The sequence below is a fragment of the Brassica oleracea genome, chromosome C3 (genome assembly GCF_000695525.1).
Source record: "Brassica oleracea var. oleracea cultivar TO1000 chromosome C3, BOL, whole genome shotgun sequence".
NCBI lineage: Eukaryota > Viridiplantae > Streptophyta > Magnoliopsida > Brassicales > Brassicaceae > Brassica > Brassica oleracea.
The window spans coordinates 24,668,519-24,678,527 of NC_027750.1; the positions used below are offsets into that span (position 1 = coordinate 24,668,519).

Genomic DNA, 10,009 nt, shown 5'->3' on the forward strand with positions numbered 1-10,009 from the left:
GATACCGACGGACGGGTTCGTCGGAAATTCGTCGGAATAGACCGATTCCGACGAATTTCCGACGATTTCGGCCATCAGAATCCCCCTGTTTTCTTGTAGTGATTTCTTTTCAGTGAAGGAGCCTGGCGCTGTTGAAAAGAAGACTTGGAAATGGAGCGACTACTCGGTTCTGGTTTGACAACTGGTCTCCTCTCGGGAATCTATATACTTATCTCAATGCTAACTCCTCCCGGTTAGGCATTTCAAGAGCAGCGACAGTCGCATCTCTTTTCAGTGAAGGAGCCTGGCGCCTCCCCCCAGCCAGAACTGAGAATCACCTCGCTGTGCAGATTCACTTGACTACTGTGACCCTATCAGACAATGATGACTACTATGAGTGGGAAGTGGACGGAAGACATTGGCATAAATATAATACTGGTGAGGTCTATGCTTACCTCAGGGGGTCCGACCTCCTGTCCCATGGGCGAAGATTTTGTGGTTCTCTTATGGTATTCCTCGCCACAGTTTTCTCACTTGGCTGGTAGTGCTTGACCGATGCCCTACAAGAGACAGGTTAAACGGTTGGGGGCTCAATGTTGATCCCTCCTGTTTGCTTTGTAATACTAATCATGAGAGTAGGACCCACCTTTTCTTTGGATGTTCCTACAGCAATCGCATCTGGACTCGGATTGCTACTAGATGCCAGCTTCCGCCACTCTCCTCTTGGGACGACACCATAAATCAACTGCAGGCCCTAAGCACGAATAGAGACTCTCGCCGACTTACTCTGTTAGTTGTACAAGCCACCGTCTACTGGATTTGGACTGAGCGTAACTCTAGACTTCACCAACAAGTCTTCAAGTCACCGGAAACGATCATCTCCACCATCGACAAGCAGATTCGTAATCGCCTTCAAAGTATCAGAAACACTAACCCGCGGGCCTCATCGGCAATGATTCAACTTTGGTTTCAGGGATCATAAGCCGAGCGGAGTTTGCGATGATGACCACTGCGCTAAACTATTGATCGTCTCTTCCGCTACTCCACTTCCTTTTTCTCAGATTAGAAGTTACAACTGGGCCTTCTCCTGACTACAACTGGGCTTCTTTAGTTCTTCTTATATGTGTATTTCTTAAGAATAAAAACATTGGGTCATTCTCTTCACAAACTTAAGCCCATCTAGGCTTGTATGTTTTCTTTTTATTTTCCTTTAATTATGAATGAAAGCCGGTTAAAAAAAAAAAAAAAGATACAGTCACCTATTTTATATTATGTACATGGGTTATACATATAACACGACATGCATGGACAGAAAATATATAAGAATACTATAATGATCTCTTGGGCATAAAGGAGAGGCACGAGAGGAATCTGCAATGTAATTCGTGGAGGGTTCCTAAAATGATGAACCTGCACATTTCTTTATATAAATGTTCAAAAGACAAAATTATTTTGTTGTTTTTAGAAAGTGTTGCGAGAAGCTTCATGAAATTCATGGTAAGTTGCTACTTTTGCTTTTTATAATTTCTGTTTCTGACATTTTCTTCATTCCCTACTCCCTAGCAAAAATGTATTCCATCCTTATCTTTCTTCTTTTCTTTTGCCATCTATTCCATCCTTGTATCTTTCAATGGTGAATGAAACTTTTAGCGTGGAAAAAAAAAACTGTGGATTTTCTAATATCATCTACTTAGTTTTTGCTATATTGTAACATCAATTTGATATTGTAATATTATTAAGACAACAAGATTTATTCTGCTCACTAAATGATGCAAATCATGTTGAAGCCAATGGTGTAGCTCCTGCATGACAAAAGTACGTCGACACCAATCGAGATAATTAATACTAGCGATGACTTATCTAGTTTTTAGGGTCGAAATGATAAAAAACCTTATCTAGTTTTTCGAGGGTGAGAAGAGTTAAGAACCACTATTAAACAGGTATGCGCCACAAAACTAAAGTACGTTTTAACGAATATCATAATTAAACAACTTAACCAGTACTCTTTTAAACTTTTACAAGTCGTCTCAAGAAATCAGTTATCCAACATTTCAGTCTCTAGATTGGAAGGAAATATAATGTTACATAAAGGTTATGAAATTATTATGTACGATATATTCCATTACTCATTATGATAAAACTATCTTTTTGTAAACAAGTAAATATATGGATAGACGTCATTAACGTGATGTATTTATCAAGATACTGCGAGCTAGCTAGAATAAATCATAAGAGAAACACTGACAAAGTTTTCTTTAATGTTGTAAAAATATTGGTTATGTATGTATGTATGTTTGTACCAAAAAAAATATTGGTTTTGTTAATTGTACGTATGATTTCGAAACATCGTATTTTTTTTTATAAACGTTAGTTGGAAAGACAAGAATAATAACAATCAGAAATTTTCTTTGAATATCAGAAATTAATAAACCTGATGATAATATTCGTTTGCATGTTGTTTTGTATTTATTTACCATAGTCAGGGGACCAAGCTATTTGTTGTATTTTCTATGAAACCAAAACTAAATGGCCGGACGCAGAGGAGATAGGACCACATATTTCCTTCACATTTTATTTTAAAAATATCTGCATTGTTCAGTATCTTCAGATACATATATATATACCTAAAATTTATGCAGCCCGGCCATATCTTAGAAGTATGCCCAAATTTGAGAAACTGTTAGCAATTAACCTTGACTAGAGAAAATCACACCAATATATTAAACTGAAAGATAATAAACACTTTCAAAAATATAAACTGGTAATATAAATAATTCATTCACATAAGTTTTGAGGCAAATAACTTTCTATGATATTTTTTTTTGTTGTTTTCAGTCTCTGCTATGTTATTTAACTATTCCATATTTTTTCAATGCACATGCTACAATTATATAGCGACCACATTCATATTACTGCTCGTTTTGAAATATCAGACTATTGCTCCAGCAACAACTATTAAAGAACTATAGTATTCACAATACTGAAAAGTCAAAATTGTACAATATATTAGCGGTACCAATTACAACCAGGGCCGGTCCGGACCGATTTGGCGCCTAAAGCGCATCCAAAAATAATGCCCCACAAATATAATTAAATTTTTACTTTAATTTTGATATTTAACCAAAACACATGTTACTAAAACTTCATTGTTTCCACAAAATAAATTACAAGGCAAATACTTTTTCTTACAAACCCATTGATCAACTTTTAATAACCATGTTTTTAGTTTGTATTCAATTGACAATTCATTTGATTGATTCTTAATTCTCTTTTATTTTATTTTCCAAAAAATAAGAAGAACATAATTTGTATAATATAGCAATACATTTGATAAAGGTTAACATTAACACTTGTTTCATCTTTAGAAATGTCTCACATAATATTAGAACCCAATTTACGATACTTTGTATTCTCAGATTATAGAAGCTTCCAAAAATTATAAAAAATTTGAAAAAAATGAAGATATAGAAAATACGTGATACATGGGAGATTGGAAAGCCAAGAAGAAACATACCTTCTTTAAAATGTAAACATGATTTAATCAGTAAAATAGTTTTGTAATTAATATTGTTTTGTAATAAAAGAAACTAAAGTTGTTAGAAAGGTAACCAAATCGTTATTAGTTACCATACTGTTATTATTATCCAAAGGGAAAAAATAGTAAAATTGGGGCAGGGTCGAACACGTCACCTATATGATTGTGGTGCAGAACCCAAACCACTAAGCTGAAGTGACCATCCAAACAATTGACGCCCCGTAAAATATATAAAACCTATGACGCCTAAAGCGATTGCTTCCCCTGATTTACTCCAGGCCGGCCCTGATTACAACACATCTAAAGTTTATCCAAGTTTGATGATAAGTTTTAAGAGTGTGGATTGGAGTATGGAAACTATTTGAATCTTGGACGAATAAGAAAAGAAAACACAAAACGTTATTTGATGAGAAACACAGATAAACAAAAAGTGCGGCTAATTTTGAGTTGAAAAAGATACAGGAAATATAGATCGTAGGACAATGGAAACAAAACATTTGCACGCCTCTATCTTCTTTCTTCTTTCTTTCATTGCATCGAAGATTCAGGTCCCACTTTATTATATGTAAGGGCCCCATTTCATATTGAACTCCATTTTGCCTTAACAAAATATATATGTTAATAAATAAACTATCTAATCAAGCCAAAAACAATTTCTTTTGTATGAAAATGATTTTTCATGGTGAAAAAATTAATTAAGAGGATCAAGTAATCGAGGATTCTATATGTACCTAAACTGATGTAATTAAGATCAGAGATAGTCTTACTCAGCCCTAGATTAATAAATTATACTTCCTCCGTTTCATTAGTTTTCGTTTTAGGTTTGTGCACACATATTAAGAAATCAATTAATTTTACATATTTCCAAAATAAAAATCTCATTACCAATACATCTAACCACATTTCAACCAATAGAAAAATAGACTAGAAAATATTATCAATAAATTTTACATTAAATCACAAAACGACACTTATTTTGAAACGAAAATTTTGCTACAGAACGACAAATAAATCGAAACGAAGGGAGTACTTGTTGACTCATACCTCTCCGTCAGCGAGAGCGAACATGTTTTGGAATAGCATTAGTGGACATACATGTTTTGGAATAGCATTAGTGGACATACTCTGATTAAAATAAAATCATGTGCCCTTGGATTTGAGTTTTCAGTTTTCTTTTATTTTGCTAAATAAATTTATTTTTATTTGTTGCTAAAAAAAACTTTATTTTTATTTGTGGTTTTCACGTGAGATGGTTAAGAAAACAACAAGAGTGGGCTTTTAAACTGGACCCACATTATGGCAGTAGCAGGCTGAGAGAGTATGGGTCCTACAACGCCCATGATCCCAAAATTTCCAAAGAACATGGAGACAACTTCTGTGTTTATCCGAAAGCCACCCTCACGCTTTGGATTATATTTCTTTGGTATTTATTCATTTGTCATCTGTCTTTTTTTTTTTCAAAATTAAATACTTTAAAATAAAATAAAATAAAATGGTAAAATGATGAAGAAAACGCAGTGCTCCACAATCGTGCACACGCTACTTTCATTTCAGCAATTACGAAAAATCAGTTTGAATGTTCGATTATTTTGATGTGATTTATAATTTCGCATAAAAAGTATGAGTTAGGTGTTCAAAATTATAACTGGTTAATTCTTTAAACAAATCAATAAAATGAAGATACAGTAAAAACTCAATAAATTAATAATGTTGGAAATCGGGACATAATATTGTATTAATTTGAGTTATTAATTTACAAAAAAATTCTTTTTTAGATTTTTTATTTGAAATATATATTTTTTTTCTAAAATAATAAAAATATTTTATTTGATTTAAGTGTATATACATTAATTATTTTTTGAAATTTATTATTGATATTGGTTTATAATATTATTTGGTGTACATAAAATATGTTTCATCGAATTTAAATGTGGATTAGATATAGTTTTACTAAATTCCATTAAAATATAATAAGTATAAAGAAAATATAAATATAATTCCACTATGAATATTAAACAAACAATATAATGGCATATTTATATAGGCTATATAAAATAGGGCTATATGTACATGTAAATTATTAATTTATATTTAATGTAACCATATATTTATATAGAATTTTCTAAAAAAGTTGTTATCTTATTGTTCTATCGATTTATGTCATATTTAAAACCGGTTCAAATTGGAACCGAAAAAATTTATTAATTTATTTTGTTTATTAATTTATCGATTATTACTATCAGTAGATTTCTGTGCATTATATTTTTATTCTGATCTCTTCTTCGTTATAGTAGATGACTAGATTTTCATGCATCTGTGAAGTATTGTGTGGCATTTCGTTATAACTGAAGAAAAAGAAACTGAATCCCTCTTGTAGATGTAGACTCAAAGTAGTAAGCCATCGACATCTTGCTGAAAGAAACGATCTAATTTTGGTTACCATTTAGGTAGCAAGAGATTGTTACAAGTTTGAAGTTCGGACTCTGACATAGCCCACGGGTACCTTAGGCAACCAGTTCCATGGTTATGTACTGAATTTGATTTGGGCCGGGCTGATTAGTATATTTCGTGCTTACCTTTAATCTTTTAGTGCTATAGATAAGTTTTCTGTAAGGTTTTGTTTTCAAATTCACATGAAATTTTCAAGTGTTTAACAATATATATAGTCCTCAGGAAGAAACTGTTTACATAGATTTACACAATATATAACACTAAAATGTAAATATCTTTTAAAGTTTTACGATGATATCCGTTAGATATTTATAAAATGAAAATCTACCCGCACGGATGTGCGGGTGAAAAATCTAGTGCAAGTTATAAGAAGATTGACCATGCAAAAACAATGAGAATTTTCAGACCAATGTGACTGAAACTGACATGTGTATTGTTGTTTTTAAAGTCAATATGGTTGAGCATAATCATATAAATTGTGTGGTTTTGAAGGCAAAAATAATATCTTGTAATGATATGTATATTGGCTAAAAAAATCAAAATATGTGTTTGGAAAAGATCCAAAACATACAAGTTAGATTTATAAATCAACTTGAGAGAACTATGAAAATAGTTGTATGAAAAAAGTGAATTTCTAAAAATAAAGTACATATATTTTCTGAAATTGCTTTTTATGTATTTAAATCTAAAAGAGTTGTAGATCATTTTTCTAAACTTTTAAGAGATCTTAAATGTAAATATGCATGTTTGTGAGAGAAGTTTTGCTTACCATATAAAGTTGTTGGCAAGATGTCGAATGAACTTAGTGATAATTATCACAATATGGTTTAAAAAAAAAACTAGTGTCATGCACTGAGTTTTGTGTACAATGATTAATTGTATCTTGAAAAAAAAAGATGACAAAAATAATTAGACAATTGATCTCGACTAATCTCAAGAGATTATGTTCATTATGGTGACAACCTAGGATCCTTATATTAAAGGTGTGTCATGAGATCATATTGTTATATCATCAAAAGGAATGGGTAGCCTGTGAATTAAGATGAAGTTTGGCGGTAACTCTACCTAACTGACTAGAGATCCCAAAAAATAGGTTCAAGGAGACAACTAAGTCAAACTAAATCTGACCAAAGCACTGTAAGACTTCGGTCTATACCCAGTTCCTAAGATGATTAAACAGTGCTACATGTAAAGAATAGAGGATAAGCATTTGCTTTTAATGATTTGTGTCCATTGTTTTGAGATATGAATGGAATAGTACATGATACTCCTCTAAACAAAACTAATGGCAAATCACCTTGTGAGTGTAAAATAGGGTCGTTTCTAGGAGAATGAAGGAAAAACTATATTCTCCAAGTTCACTCATGATTACCAAGAATGTTCACGGCCAAAATGAACACAATAGAGAAATTAGATTTGTGAGAGAATGAAGATGTGTTATAGCTATTGTCTAGGTTTACACAAAAGCCCGGGAGGTTCAAGACATCATGGCCACCTCCTGACCGAATAAATCCAATAGCTATTAACAATGACTGGTTCAAGGCTGAAAAATTGCTACCAACTCATCATGCAGTGGATTTTTCCCTCATACTCTCAAAAGTTCTTTTTTTTTCTTGAGTCATGTGTATAGAGTCATTTCTATTCATGTGGGGGATTGATGGAACTCGTTTTTGACAAAGTGGTGTGGACCATTTTTACGATGGGTTTTTCGACGGAGACGTCTGTCGGAAATACCGGAATTTGGGCACGATGTAATCGTCCGTGAACACTATGAGTTAGTATATTTGTTTGTCAAAATCGAAGTTGTTGCGAATGAGAAATGGAAGTCCAAAGTGTATGACTTGCAAAGTTTGTAAGTTTTGAATTTGGCTAAGTATTTAAACTAGCAAATATACACTTTGGATATGTGGGTTTGAATTAGAATACAAAATGGTTAGTTAGAATAAATGTCTAATAGCTTATTTTAAAATCTTATTCATGAATAAAAAGAAATGTAAACCCATTTAAAAAAAAGATCATTGGTGTTAGTCAAACATACAATATCTTCTTCTTGAAAGCTAACGTTACCAAATTGATTACAAGGGAATCAAATTTCCTTTATGTCTATTAAAGGTTGTGTACGTTAGAGGGTCCATATTAAGTGCACGACGTATTTCATCTTATTATAAAGGAAGAGAAACAATTGGTGTAGGCTCATTCTTTTACATAGAAAACATATAATCCTCCGTATTTCTTTTATTTTTCTCTTTAGTTTTCTTTTGAGTCTAAGAGTATACACAAAATTAGTTTCGCCAGGCTTCTGATAGAGTGACGCAAATCAGAAGATTTTTTGCTGTTGTATCTTGGGACTCATTACATTATCGAACCGTCGCACTACGAGACGTATTTTGAGTTAAAGAAATAGATAATATCTCGCCTCTGCAGTTGAATCAATCATTTTCTTAATCTTTGGTATAATCTTATCAAATTTATTCTTTACAATATTCAATTCTTCTTCCGTTTATACGTTCCTATCACTTCTCAAGATCATTAACAAAATGTGGGGAGCCCAAGAAGACCGCCCATCTTCCAGCATGTCCCTCGTCTCAGCTTTGCACTCTGAGCTCGAAAGAGCTCATTTAGAGGCCAACCAGTTAATCCACGAGCATAATAAACCTGAAAACAACGACGTTACCTACTTGATGAAGCGTTTCGCCGAAGAGAAAGCTGCGTGGGAAAGCAACGAGCGGGAAGTTTGTTAAGCCGCAATAGAATCCGTTGCTGGTGAGCTGGAAGCGGAGAGGAAACTGAGGAGAAGGTTCGAGAAGTTGAACAAGCAACTAGGCAAAGAGCTGGCGGAGACAAAAGCAGCTCTAATGGAAGAGTACCTGAAACACCACGTGGAAGATGGAGAAGTTGAGGATGAAAATGAAGAAGATGATCTTAACTCCATAGAACTGAGTATAGACAAGAGCTATAAATGGCCTTATGGGGAAGAGAACAACAGAGGGAGAAGGTCAACGCCAAGTAAAAGTCTTTCTTTACAAAGAAGCATATCTGATTGGGTTGTACAGAGCGAGAAGTTTCAAAAAAGTGGAGATGAAGATGGAGGTTTGGTCTGGGGAAGAGCTATTGAAGGTTACTTGGATGACACGGAAGCTTGTAAACCTAACAAGGCTTCTTCAAAAGATCATCATCTCCTCTCTGGTCCAATAATAAGTAACTTCCGTGGTGGTTTAGTTCCCAAGTCTAGAAGATCAAGATGGTAATGAGCAGAGATCAATATAATCCAAAGGGTTAAACTTTGGACTGATAATGATCCAAACATGTAAGTTGACAAACAAAAAAGGCTTCAAGTTTGGGCTGTGAATGATCCAAACTTGTAAGAGCTTTTTGATATTTTTACATAAATGCACGAATTGTCGTTCAATGAAAGATTCATATCGCTTTAACCCTAAACCCCAAAAGGGTTCACGATCTAAAACTCTAGTGTTCGAGCCATTTCCTGGGGCAAATTTGGTTGGTTATACGGTTTGACATGGTGAGGTTTAAGGCAGATTTTGAAACAGTTCATTTTTGTGAGTGTAAAAGAAGCTGAAGTTTAATTTTTCCACAATATAATTCATGTATTACTACAGCTTTTGTAACATAAGCTACAAATTACAAAGTCCGAATATTGGTTACTCATTCATACTTACTAGTTAACATTAATTGTAAATCCAGCCAAGCATGTCAAAGTTTAGTTGAATGAAATTAATTGTAAGGTTGCTAGCATTAACTATACACTACAAGAAAACAGCGATATTCTGACGGACATTCCGACGGAAAATGAAATCCTCGGAATATCCCGAGGAAATTCCGAGGAAACACAAAATTTGGTTTCCTCGGAATTTCCTCGGATACCGACGGAATTCCAAGGAAATATCAATCCGTTGGAATATTCTGAGGAAATTCCGAGGAAATATGTGTTCCTCGGAAAAAACCGATGAATTCCGAGGAAATATTATAGCCGTTGGAGAGCCGTTGGGGGATTTTACAAAATTCCGAGGAAATTCCGACGAACTA

At 33.6% G+C, this 10,009-nt stretch overlaps 1 long non-coding RNA gene across 1 annotated transcript; it reads right to left on the bottom strand.

Moving 5' to 3' along the window:
• Positions 1 to 65: 65 nt before the first annotated feature.
• Positions 66 to 1,053, bottom strand: LOC106334416. The gene is made up of 3 exons (XR_001268608.1): positions 626 to 1,053; positions 435 to 539; positions 66 to 350 (listed from the first exon to the last, which is right to left on the bottom strand). It is a non-coding gene; the product is annotated as an uncharacterized LOC106334416 (long non-coding RNA).
• Between the last annotated feature and the right edge of the window lie 8,956 nt (positions 1,054 to 10,009).